This window comes from Meriones unguiculatus, chromosome 17, assembly GCF_030254825.1.
Source record: "Meriones unguiculatus strain TT.TT164.6M chromosome 17, Bangor_MerUng_6.1, whole genome shotgun sequence".
In the NCBI taxonomy this organism is placed as follows: Eukaryota; Metazoa; Chordata; class Mammalia; order Rodentia; family Muridae; genus Meriones; species Meriones unguiculatus.
Genome location: NC_083364.1, coordinates 17,621,391 through 17,635,361, shown reverse-complemented (window position 1 = coordinate 17,635,361; position 13,971 = coordinate 17,621,391).

Genomic DNA, 13,971 nt, shown 5'->3' with positions numbered 1-13,971 from the left:
GGAAAGAGGGGCTGGGTTTCCAGGGTGTGCAGACTGTGTGACACCGTTGAGTGTAGGTCCCAGAGAGAAAGCCAAAGTAATTGGTTTTTTTTGGTCGTCAGGACACATGGCACATGGAGCTGAACAGCGGCCAGCAAGTGAGCGCTCTGTTCCATCAGTCCCTGTCTGTCCACGTCTGTCTGTGTCTCAGAGATACTGGTTTATGTTTTGTGTTTCTTCGTGTCTGTGTTCTTGTTTCCGGTGTCTACTTTCTTGGTTTTGGTTTCCTTTTGCAAAAGAAATTGGAACTGGTCCTTGGGATTGGCAAATGTTCTGTGAATCCCCTGGGCCCCAGGTGCGGGAGACATTCCTCCAGCTCTTCGGGAGAAACTCAGTTCTCATTGGTTTTGGTTTGGGGAGAGCCTGGCAACTTTCAAATTGGTTCTTTGGTTCTGGATCCAGTGAACGGTACATCCACAATTCTCTGGTCGACCAAGTTTTCCCTGGGAACGTCTGTCTGTTCGTGAGTGTCCTTGTCCTTGTCATTTTTTAAGGTGGGTCTTCTTGAATTGATTTAACCATGGGTAAAACTCTAGGCTAACAGAGCCATGGGTCTTGGCGGCTCAGGCACAAGCCTCAGGGCCCTGGCAGGACTGCTCAAGCCATGGTCCACAAACTCTGCTCCTCTAGCCCTTAGCAGTGGGTGGGAAAAGCCTGCTGGGAAGGCAGGCAGGCTGGCAACAATGGCTGTAGATGTACAAGCCTGGCCTCTGGGAGAGAAAAATGGTGGTGGTGCTCACTTCTCCTCCAGGAGTCAGCATGAGAGGGTGGAGGCGAGGAGGCACGCCAAGGGATGGCTGTATCATACCGCACCCCGGGAAACACTGCAAGCAAGTCCCAAACTCCTCCGTAGTTCAATAGATGACAAAATGCTTGAGATTACAGCTGGAGGAAGGAAGGAAAGGTTTGTCTGTCTGTTTTAAATGTATGTGTGGCCTTTCCATGTAAACATGGAAAGATCTGACTGATCTTAGTTAATATGCTCTGTATGTCTTGGTGATAGACTAACAGTTACTGGCTATGCTTAAAGTTTAAATTCAAGCTCCTCTTTAGAACATACATATGTGTGCATATGTCCTTACAACGTCTGCACAAACACAAATGTTCTAAAATAGCAACCATGTGGCCTGTCCTGAGCTGTGACTCCATCATCTTGAAATTGCCACATGCTGTGACACAGGGGAAAAAAAACCAACAACTTTTTTTTTTTTCAGAATCTCTTAGTTGTGATGAATTCTGTTTATCATCCCATCTCCTTTTAGACTAAGAAGGCAAGTCTCATTTTAAATTGGTATTGATTTTAGAGATTGAATTGCTTACACTAGAAAAATTTGGTTTGACTTTTAAAATTATGGTTATGCTTGTGACTTCACTCCTGAAAAGGGTACTTCATTTTGATATTGCCAAAACAGATTTCTTTTTAAACTATGTTTAAGGGTATGAAACATTTAAAAATTTATCAGGTCTTTCATAATGTCTTTATGGATCATATATATATATATATATATATATATATATATATATATATATATATATAATTCAGTGTTGTATTATCGCAGCATGCCATGCTGTGTGTGTGATTCAACCTGGTTTTGTTCTGCCCAGTTCACGAACCCCAAAAGACCAGGAATAAACAGACTCCGCTGTAAATACATGAGGTTCCTTTTTATTGTAAATTACAAGTTGCAGCTTGGGCCCACACACCCCCACCGCCGAAGCGTTGGGTTCTTTCTAGGCTTTTAGCCCAGTTGCTGCAATATTAGTTTCCATTTCAGCTAAGCAGATGCCCAAGATAATAGCTAATTCCAGGGAGCCAGCCCCTTTTAACTTAGCATTTCAGCCTGCTAGGGGGGATTTGGGCGAAGATCCATCTTCTGAAGCTTCTTCAGTTCTGACCATTGGACCGTTGGCATAAGGGGCTAGGGAGAGTGAAATGCCAGTCAAAGGCTGGGCAATGGGACAGTCCCAAGCATCTGGTTAGTTGATCCACCTGAAGAGGCAGGGAACAACCATGTCAGTTTCCAGGAAGTCCAGATTTCAGCTTGCAGTCCACAGCTGATCCTGGAATAGAGTTAAACAGGTGAAAATCTGCTGAGACACATTCAGACTGGAGACAGAAGTTAAAATTTGTCTATTAAATGGGAAAAATCAGGGAAAATCTCATCTGCGATCCTTTTGAGATCCAGATCCAGGTCACATCCTGAAACTCATGAATTTTTTTGGTACACAAAAGGAAATATATATTCAGCAAATCTAACATAACATTCTGAGAGTAACAGGTAAAACTGCATCCCACTGAAAGAGTATCAGTTAGCTGTTTGTTTTATAACCTTTTTAAACAACTTAAGTGTGTCCATGGTCTGGAACTCTTTAACACTTCTGTGGGCATAGCTGTTGGTAATTAGCCACGAATGGAGCTTGGCCATTTTTCATACACACAGCATCTACTTTTAGCCCCCACTCCCGTGTTCACACTGGAAAGTTAGGCAGAAATACATTACTGGCTTTAGTGCTAAACCCTGGATGCTTGGATTTTCCTTAACAAAGCAACTAGAAGGAATAGGTTTAAGATATTGCTGTGTCAAAGTCTACCCCAGAAATGGCAGATATTAAGAATACCATACTAAAAGCTATGACTCTTGGGTCAGATATATACATTAAACAGATGTTTTTAACATGACAAGAAGCACCTTTAAGTCTATCTCCAGAAGACAACCAAAGGAAATTAAAATCTCAACCTGGTGACTGAATCTCAGTGCTCCATCAACTCTACTGATTAATGCCAAAACTCTGAACTTCTGAAATCTTACAACATAAGCACAACAGTAGCAAAAGGGGGGGGGGGATCTAAAGTATCTCCCATTTTTAATGTGTTTTAAATTATTTTTTGTATCTTTATAACTCATCAGACCCTACATAGGCTCCATTTATTTATCTTAAGACACAGGCAACTAACATGAGTCCTGTGAGCAAGGCAAACCTATTTTTCTTCTAATAAGAGATCTAGTACCTAGTAGTTCTAGCTAATGAACTGATCAATGAGCTAACAGTGGATCTAATTGTCTTCTCTCTAGCTGCAAAGCTACCATAAGCTTAGCATAGCCATCAAGGTGTTCAGAGACCCGAGAAGGATAAATTATAAGCTAAATAAATATACCAATCCATGTGCCAATCAAAATGACAAAGATGACTAGTTAGTCCATCACCTAGGCAGTGTTCCTGGCTCCTATGTCTCATGGCATCCTGAACAGAGGCAGTCCAGCCAGGCACAGAAGATAAGAGACTGATTCTGTGGAGAAAGAAATGAAAGAATGGCCTCATCTCGCCCTTAGCAACGTGAAACATTGACTCTCCAGGTGTCCACAGTTTTGGCTGGGTCCTAGCAGTGGGCCAGTTGAGGCAGTATTGCCCAGTGGTTAGCATACCACAATCCAGAGCCACAGTCATCTGTTGTTGTGCCCAAATCTTCTCGGAGAAGTAGGGGAGCTATTGTCAGGATTTTGGGACTCTCTGTCACAATAAGCTTCCACAGTTAAAATGCCATATTCATTACATCTCTGACAAGCTTGAGGGCCAGCATATTTGAGTTACTCTTTGTCTGTCTTTATCATCTGCTCTAAACTGTGTAAAAAAATCTAAACAAAGACACTAGGTCTAGCTCAACATCTTAACCAACTGCAGTTGTTAGTCTAACTTTAAATCTGCTCTTCCTGAACTAAAATTAAAGCAAACCTTTTAATCAGATACAGTTCATAGAGAGGCAAGCAAATCTTGCTGCTCCTACCACTTGCATTGAAATTGAACAGTAAAAAGCTTTGCACTTAGCACTAATCAGTGGACTGAACATAACTGATAGACCTAAACAAGGATGATCACAAACTCATGGCTCCACCCTCTTTATCTCTGGACCAGCATGGTGGCTGGCCATGTGTAACTCAACTCAGCTGAAAGCCCTAAACAAATATAGCAACAAAACTACAGTTTTACGTGCTCTTTATCCCTGAACCATCATGGCAGCTAGCCATGTGTTAGCACGGGCTGCAATTGACAATACCAAACATAGCCATTAGGTGCTGCTGCTGATACAGCAATCACTGTGGAGCATCTACAACCCCCAGAACCAAAAGTTCTAACATAGTGATCAAATAAGTTTTAGAACCAACTGCATAACAGAACAGTACAGAGCAATTTCAAACTGTATGAATTATTTTAGCCATAAAAAACCTATCAGCCTATTCTTTCCCCTTAAAAGAGTATAAGAAAACATTTTGCAATAAATAATCACTAGCCTTTTAAATGAAGTATAACATATTTAAATACAGTTCTTTTTCAAATCATATTATTAACTCTATTTTTTATAAAACATCCACTAACCTTCTGTAACATTTTATATACCTTCAGGTTCCTAGCTTCGTTCTTCTGGCTTAACCAGACATTCTTACTTTCTTGCTCTCTCTTGCTTTTTATGTAACATAAAAACTCTCATCAAAATCCTTTCCATTCTGACATGATCCTGCTGGAGCCCAGCTTCTATGATTTGCTTTTTATAGGCAAAGCAAAAACAAGTTACATTAATACAAAAAGTTCTGAAACTGCCATATTTTTTTTTAAAAAATAACTTCCCTGTTGCAGATAACATAAAGGTAACATAAACAAACTCTAAGGGACTTAGAACAAGTTTTAAGGAACTAGGTGAAAACATGTTTTTTCGTAAACAAAGCAGCTTAACAAACAGCTCTCCACAAAATACATTTTAAAAACTGCAATTTTCTCAATTAGTGCAGACCATATGGCTTGGTTTAGTAAAATAAATAAATGCCAACGTTTTTTGTTCTCCCCCAAACTTTCAAATTTTCTCTTAGACTACCCAAGATCATTGTCATACCCAAATGCCTGATAAACTTTAAACATTTTATTATAGCCTTAAACATTTAAACTTTTTAAAAAACCTGTTCTTACAATATCAAAATAAAGAACCCCTTTTGTAGGAGAGAAGTCACAAGGCATAACCATAATCTTAAAAGTCAAAACCAGATTTTAAAACCAGAATTTACCAGTGCAAACAATTTAATTTCTAAAACCAATACCAATTTAAAATAACTCATCCTTTTAACCTAGAAGGAAATGAGAAAAAAAAAAAAAAAAAAGAAATGAGAATTATTTGACTAAGGTTCCCCCCCCTTTTTTTTTTTTACCCATACCAAGATGGCGGTCACACTATAACCCACATGGTAAAGTCAAGATGGCGGTAAGGCACTGAGGCACTTCACATACCACGTGGTAAACTATACATATGCGTTCATAGACCTTACAAACACATAGGCACACATATACATTTTAAACAAGTTTCATGAGGCCTTTCAGAACAGAAAACAGAAGGTAGACTCAAACAAATATTGTACAGAGAAATTGAGACAAAAAAACACTCACTAGCTGAACAAATTTCCCGGGACCAAAACTGATTCTTCTGGGGCAGGCCAAACATACTGATTCCTCCTGCATTGGGTGCAGAAGGCATGGGCCCTGATGCCCCAGGAGATACCAAGAGTGGGCTGTTGCCCCAGGAGATACCGAGTGGCACTCACCTGGTGGGTGAGTGGGACCAGGCAGTACAGATTACCCACCAAAATACTGAAAATACTGATGAAGCTAGGGGCGTCCCCCTGAACTCCGGCAGCTGCGACCACCAGTGCGACCACCTTGATCACGTCTTGCTACCCAGATACAGAGACCCTGAGCTCTGAGGAACTTTCCGAACAGAGAACAGAAAGTACTGCACATACAAACATTGCACAGAAACATTTAGACACTTACAGCCGGCATAGAAAAACCTCCAGGTCAGGTTCCTGGAGTCTTGGGGTCCAGGAACGAGCCCCCAAAATGTTCTGCCCAGTTCACAAACCCCAAAAGACCAGGAATAACTATACTCCGCTATAATACATGAGGTTCTTTCTAGTGTAAATTACAAGCTGCAGCTTGGGCCCACACACCCCCCACCGCCAAAGTGGTGGGAGCCGAGCGTCCTGTGCCCAGGTTAGTTGGATGATTTAAAGATTCTGGTCCCTCCCAGCATGCCCAAGGCAGGGGCGATTCCTGCCTGGCAAGCATCTATTGGTCAAAATGCTACATTTTGAATCGATTGGCTATAGGAAGGTTCCCAGGCCATTAATGACCTGGTGTCTCTCCCTAGGGGGATGGGCCAGTTTCCTAGCAACTGTATCTCTAGTGGGTGGGGAAAGAATGCAGTAAGGCGGTCCTTCCCCTCACGGCATTACTGGACTTCTCCACGCACCTACTTCAGGTCTTAATAATAGCTGCTAATTTATCTTTTGGTCTCTCAGTTTGTGAAGGTCTCTCCAGATTAACGGTGACTTGAAGAGTGTGCCAGTCCCTGAATGAATGGGCTAAGGCTGTTTCTTTCTGGCTGATAGGTTTGGTCTGGCCAGAATAGTTCAAGTGCAGTCTTAAAGTTGTTCTATACTGTTCTATTATGCAGTTGGTTCCAAAACTTATTTGATTAGAGTGTTAGAACTTGGTTACAGGAAAATGTAAATGCTCCACAGTGCTATACCGAGAGAGGCAGCAACACCATCGGGCTACACCTAATGGCTATGTTTTAAATTGGCGGCCACAGCCTGTAACAACACGTGGCTGGACACCATGTTGGTTCAGGGATAAAGAGGGTGGAGCTGTGCTTTTACTGCCATCTTTGTTGCAGGATGCCAGCTGTGTTCAGTTTCCTGTTCAATACTAAGTGAAAATTCTATCCTTTAAGCTTTTTTTCTGTCTGGTCTTTATAATGCGATATGGTAGGATCAGCAAGATTTGCCAGCCCCTCTACGAACTGTATCTGCTGAAAGTTTTGTTTTGATTTTAGTTCAGAAATGTATTTAAAGTTATGCTAACGACTTTACAAAATTGGATACAAGATTGGGCTTTACCTAGTGCCAGAGCTGGCTGGCAGAGTCAATCAGTTTCTAAGTGGGGAGTAAAGATTGAAATAATTAAAGCAAATCACACTCCACATGAGATCAGCTGGAGAGGACTGTCAATAAGTCTGCAGCATGAGTTTATTCCACAATTCCTTTTTATAGGCAAATCAAAACCAAGTCACATCAATACGAGAAAGAAGTTCATGGAACTGACAAACTTGTTTTCTAAAACTACTTCCCCGTAGTAGATATGGTCCAAGGTCACACCAACAAGTTTTAAGGAATTTGGCAAACTTCCTCTTTTCTCTGTCTCAAGGTGAAGGCCAGGGTGAAAACATGTTTTTCGATGCTTTGTTAAGCAGCTTGACAAATAAGCAGCTATCCACAACCTTGTCTCTTGTTCATGTTTTCAAGGTTAAGCCTCGGATGGGTAACTACAAAGTTTGCCTATATAGATCTACTTGAAACAGATGTGGTCCTAAAACACTTAACTACAGAATGTGCCATAACTATAGATTATAACATTCTGTTTTACAGGATGCAGTTTAGAGAAGATAACTAAAGACAGACAAAGATTAACTCAGACATGCTGGCTCTCAAGCTTGTCAGAGATCTGATGAATGTGGCATCTAATGTATATAAGTTTTATTATGACAGAGACATGAAATCCTGGCAGTAGATCCCCCAGGTCCCCGGGAAGATTTGGGCACAACGACAGATGACTTCAACTCTGGATTGCGGTATTCTGACCACTGGGCAAAAGCTGCCCCAACTCACCCACTGCTAGGGCCCAGCCTAAACTGTGGACAAAACTGTGGAGACTGGAGATTCATTGTTTCAAATCGCTGAAGACAACATCAGCAGTCTCTCTGTCTCTCTCTCTCTCTTTTTTTTTTTGTCTCATAGAAACGGTCTCTCATCTCCTGTGCCTGATGGCCAGGCTGCCTCTGTTCATGATGCCACGAGAGCACAGGAGCCAGGGACAACTGCCTAGGTGTCGGACTGACCAGTCAACTTCGTCATTTTGATTGGTACATAGATTCATTTAGCTTATAATTTATCCTTCTCAGCTCTCTGATAACACTGATGGCTAAGCTAAGCTAATGGCAGCTTTGCAGCTAAAGAACAGACAGTTAGATCCACTGCTAGTTCATTAGTCGATTCATTGGCTAGTTGAAACTATGAAGTATTAGATCTCTCATTTAGAAAGTCAAACAGGTTTGCCTTGCCCACAGGCTTCATGTTAATTGCCCATGTCTTACTGTGAATAGCTGGATAGAAAGATGTAAAGTTTATGTAGGATCTGAGGATATGAAAGCTTAAGTTACGAAGATCTAAAAAAAAAATTGTTGGAGGGTCTAGCAAGATGCTTCAAGGTTGGTAAATGAAAGTTACGAAAGAAAACCTCTCTAAGAAGGTGCTTCAAAGTTGGTACATGCAAGAAAAATTCGAGGTTCTAAGAAGGTATTTTAAGGTTGGTAAATACAAGCTGTAAAATGTTTATAGTTCTAAGATGTTTTAAGGTATAGGAATTAAAGTTGTAATATAAAAACAGAATTTATGGCATATTCAAATTGGGAAATACTTCAGATTTCTCTTCCCCTCTATGCTATTGTTGTGCTTATATTGTTATAAGATTTCAGAGGTTCAGAGTTGTGACATTGATCAGTAGAATTCTGATAAGCTGATGGAGCACTGACTGCTTACTATTCAGTCACAAGCTCCAGATTTTAATTTCCCTCTGGTTGTCTTCAGGAGATAGACTTAAAGGTGCTTCTCATCATGCTAAAACCACCTCTGTCTAATGTGTATATCTCTGACCCAAAAGCCACAGCTTTTACTAGGTCTTAATGGCATGAGTCTATTTCTGCTGTCTTGTAGACACCTGTTACCTGATTTTCCTAAAGTATGGATCTCAATACAATGGTGATACTGATATACTTCCTTTTGTAAACTAAAATTCATATGAGTTTCAGGAAATCAGAAAGTCATGAGACCTGGATCTGGCATAGCTCAAGTGGACCCCAGATGAGTTTTCCCCTTGGTCTTGGGATCTCTGCCCTTCCCAATTTACTAGACAAATTTTAACTTCTGTCTCTAGTCCAATTTGCCTCAGCAGATTTTCACCTGGCTGACAGACTCCATTCAGGGATCAACTATGGATTGCGAGCTGAGATCTGGAGTTGCTGAAAGCTGATGTAAACCAGCCCAGCCGATGTGATGGCTCCCAGTCTCTTCAACTGCATTGCTAATTAGATGGTGCCCCATTGCCTAGCTTTTGACTAGCCTTTCACCCTTCCTGGGTCCCCAATATCTTCATCCTAATGTCAGCCTGAAGCAGCTACAGAAGAAGAGAAATTCATTGGCCTTCATCTTACCTGACAGGCTGAAATGCTAAGTCAAAGGGGCTCTCTCCGGCTAGAGAGATGGCTCAGTGCTTAAGAGCACTGTCTGCTTTTCCAAAGGACCCAGGTTCAATTCCCAGCACCCACATGGCAGCTCACAACTATCTATATGTAACTCCTGTTCCAGGGGACCCAACCCCCTTACACATTTGGACAAAACACTAACGTACATAAAAAATTAAAAAACCCAGTCTGGTGTATGAGACTTTAAAAGGGGGGGGGAGTTGTCTGGCATAAGGAATGGGTTCCTATAATGTCAACTGACATACCAGAAAATTGACCCTTAGTCCTGCTTCTTCTAGTCATGCTTTGTGCCCCTTGTACAATTATGCCGAGCATTAGAAAAAAGTCTCAGTACCAGCCCTTGGACACATCTCAAAGATCTGAGATTGAATCCTGTTCCGGGGAGGAATGAGAGGACCACGCCTGACCGCCCCCCCCAAAAAAAAGTCATCAGTCCCAGGAACTAGGCCATAGGTCACCAATTCCAGGAATAAGAAAACCATAGTTTCCTACCCAAGGAACAACTGGGGCCTCTGTGTGGGGCAGCCCACTGACCTAACATTCCTGAGGTCTATGGGTAGCTCAGTGTTGAGCCAATCACTTTGTAACAAGCCTGCCCTTGCTGAATGTCACCCAGTCATGTAACTGTGAAGCTGGACAGTCCGTCCTTCCTCAAACCCCAATAAAAACCCTGCTATGCAGCTGCTCAAGGCTCTGCCCTCTGATCCACTGTGTTGGTGACCATGGGCATAACGCACTGACCTGAAAAGTGCTAGTTCACCAAAAACATCTCTGTGTATAATTTCCCACCATACACAGCATAATTAATGGCTTAGAACGGAAGGGGGGAAATACAGTGACATTTTGAGGAGTCTGGATTTTGTTTTATTTAAAAGACACAGAAATATCATGGGAATATGTTTATGTCTTAATCCCAGGGTTGGGTATATGGGGATGTTTCACAATAGGTGACTATGATTTGCCTCATGCTCTAGGAGAGGCACGGTTTGTTTATTTATTTCCCAGAGGCAGATAGTTTCTTCAATTGTGTGACATTTGGAATTCTGGGGGCTTTTCAGAGGGTACATAAATGCTAGGGCCTGAGAGGATGAGGGGTTGGTTAATGGGCTGTTGGTTGTTGTTGGTTGTGGTTTGTTAAATAGTCATGTTCAAAGAAGAAACAAGGGGCTGGAGAGATGGCTCAGAGGTTAAGAGCTTTGACTGTTCTTCCAAAGGTCCAGAGTTCAATTTCCAGCAAGCACATGGTGGCTCGCAACCATCTATAGTGAGATGTGGTGCCCTCTTCTGGCCTGCAGGCAGAATACTGCATACATAATAAATAAATAAATCTTAAAGAAGAACTGGAAGGAAGAAGAGACAACAGCAAGACAAGCAGAAATTAGATATTCTGACAGCAAAGATCAGGCCCACCTGAAGGAACTCAATACCCCTAGTCAGCAAGAAATAGTCTACCAGTAAAGTTACCCCTTTTCTGACCCCTGGCTTTATTCAAGATCTCCTCCCTTGCCTCTTTCCTTTTTGCTCTTTTATCTAGTGTTAGGCGATTAAGGGAAGAAGAAAAGGGGTGCAGAAACGTGAAAGAAAGAAGAATCCACAAAGTAACAAGGGCAGGCTACTGGGTCTCAGTGTTGAGGGTGGTTTTGTGCACCGTGTGGTTGCAGGCCTGACTTGAGCATTGTCATTTCTTTCCTTCTTTTTAATTTATTCACTTTACCTCTTGATCACAGGCCCCTCCCTTTTCTCCTCCATTCCCACCCACCTTTCCTCTTCCTCCTCCTCCTCCATCTCTCTCCCCCCAGTCCTCAGAAAGGTAGAGCCCTCCTCCCTTTACCAAGAGGCCATAGACTATCAAGTCTCATCAGGACTGTCTGCAAGTTGTTCCTCTGGCCTGGCAAGGTTGCCGGACCATGGGGAAGTGATCAAAGAGCAGGCAACAGAGTCCATGTTAGAGACGGCCCCTGCTCCCCTTATTAAGGAACCCACATGCTGCCTATCTGCTACCTCTGAGCACTGGGGTCCTCTTCACGCATGGTCCTTGGTTGGTGCATCAGTCTCTCCAGGTCCTTGGGCCCAGATTTGTTGGCTCTGTTATTTTTACGAAGCATCTCTTGTCTCAATATTTTATAAAAATTGTTTCTCCACTATATCTGATCGGTTAATAAAGGGCTGAACAATCAATTTCTGGGCAGGAGAGTAAGGCTGAGGCGGGACTTAAAATCCCAGGAGGAGGGTCCCAGATGGAGGAGACAGAGAAGGAGAAAGTTGCGATGAGGGCTCACCATGAGGGAGTTGCTATGAGGACATAGATGGAGCAGGAGGAGCCAGGGCGAGATTAAGGTGGCTGGCTTGAAGATCATTAATAAATTTAAGAGGTCTCATTTGGGAGCTAGAGCAGGCATAGAAAAAACAACATAATTTTATACAATATCCCAGGCTTACCTGGAATTTGCTATGAGGATGGCCTTGAACTCCTGAGCCTCCTCCCTCCATCTCCAGAGTGCTGACTGGCTGGTGTGCACCACCACACCTGGTTTCTGCTGTCCTGGGAATGGACCCACGGCTTGCTTCATGCAAGCCCCGCAGGTAGAGGCTGGTGGTCAGGGTTTGTAGACTGGGGAGCTCTCTTCCCTTGTGCTGGTTTGAATAACAATGGCCCCAGAGGCTCACAGGAGAAGGGACCCTGGCAGGCCTTCTCCCCCATTCCCTCTGCCTTGCTAGAAAAAATTCTACATATTCCTAAAGCTAGCCACCAAGGTCCATTCCTGATTCCGTCACTTCCTCCTCTTTTTTTTTTTTTTAATAATTTATCTTTATTTTATGTGCACTGGTATTTAGCCAGCCTGTGTCAGTGTCATATCTGTTACAGACAGTTGTGAGCTGCCATGTGGGTACTGGGAATTGAACTCAGGTCCTCTGGAAGAGCAGTCAGTGCTCTTAACCACTGAGCCATCTCTGCTGCCCCCACTTCCTCCTCTTAGCATGATGGATCCAGCTATCAAAATCCAAAAGTCCAGCCGGGAGGTGGTGGCTCATGACTTTAATCCAAGGAGGAAGAGGCAGGTGGATCTCTGTGACTTAAGAGGCCAGCCTGGTCTGCAGAATGAGTTTCAGGACAGCCAAAATTAGTCCAGCAATCTGAAGCCCCCTTTGGCTCACCTAATTAAAACGGCCAATTAAAATTAAACACCTCATCCTTTATTATAAACTACCATTTTCCTACGTGTCACATCTGTCTCCTCTCTATCCTGAAGTAGTCTTTTGTCCCTGTCCTGGGACAAACACCCCTGACCCCTCTTCCTTGTTCTCTTCCCCTTCTCCCTCATTCTCTATCTCCTGCCTTGGTCCCTTTCCCTGCCCTTTGTCCCTCTGGGTCAAATAAATCTTTTTCTGTGCTAAGAAGTTCATCTTGGGGTCTTGAGGGGACTTTCAGGCTCCCTAAGATAGCATAAGGCACTGTTAAGTGGTGTGGCCTCATGGGCCTTGGAGGTCTCAGATGCTCAAGCCAGGCCCAATGTCCTGCTGCCTGCTGCCTGGATGTTGAACTTCCAGCTCCTTCTCCAGTGCCATGTCTGCCTGCATGCCGTCATGCTTCTTTCTGTGACGATAACGGACCAAACAAAACTCTGAACCTGTAAACCCACCCTAATTAATTGCTTTCCTTGGGCTGGAGAGATGCCTCAGAGGTTAAAAGCACTGGTTACTCTTCCAGAGGCCCTGAGTTCAAGTCCCAGCAACCACGAGGTGGCTCATAAACATCAATAATGAGATCTGGTGCCCTCTTCTGGCGGTCAGGTGTACATGCAGGCAGAACATTGTGTACATAATAAAACAAATAAATCTTAAAAAAAAAAAGTTGCTGTGTCCTCTTCACAGCAGGACAGTAACTAAGACACTTGTCACAAGCGCTTAATGCCGGAGCACTTTAACCGAGACACCACAAAGGGCGGCAAGGTATTGATAAAAGCCAACACCAGAATGATTTTTGAATGTCGCTTTAATCACACAAATAACACAAATATCTAAAGGTTGCCCAGCTCATTATACATTCTATGGGGAATACAACCTGGCCGCAGGTACGGGCTCCGACACTTTGTCTCCGGTGTCGAGAGTCGTCTCAGTTCCAGCTGGACCTTCGACTTGTCTTCTGATGACTTGACAGGCCTCGGAGCTTCTCTGCTCCAGCCAGGCCTCGGATGCAAAGGAAGCTGTGGTTGCTCGGGAGCCGCCTTCCATGGCCGGTCTGATAAGGGGGCTCCCTTCAGAACCGGTTTGTTAAGGTGGTCTGGGCTTTTCAAGCAGCCGTTTGGGTTTGGGAATAGGCTGGTTAGTGGCCGTCTTTGGGCGTACTCACCAAAGAGTCTGGCCTGCCGCACCCGAGTGGGCTCAGGCTCCAGTTTTTATACCTTTTTTCAGGGCCTGGGTTTGACTTATCACTCGTTCACACACACCAGCTGCTAATCGGCTGGCATTACCTAATTTCATTACTTAGCGCCTTAATTTCTATACTTTATTCTAAAATATCACTTAGCCTACTATTTCACACACACACATGCCAGCTGCTAATCGGCTGA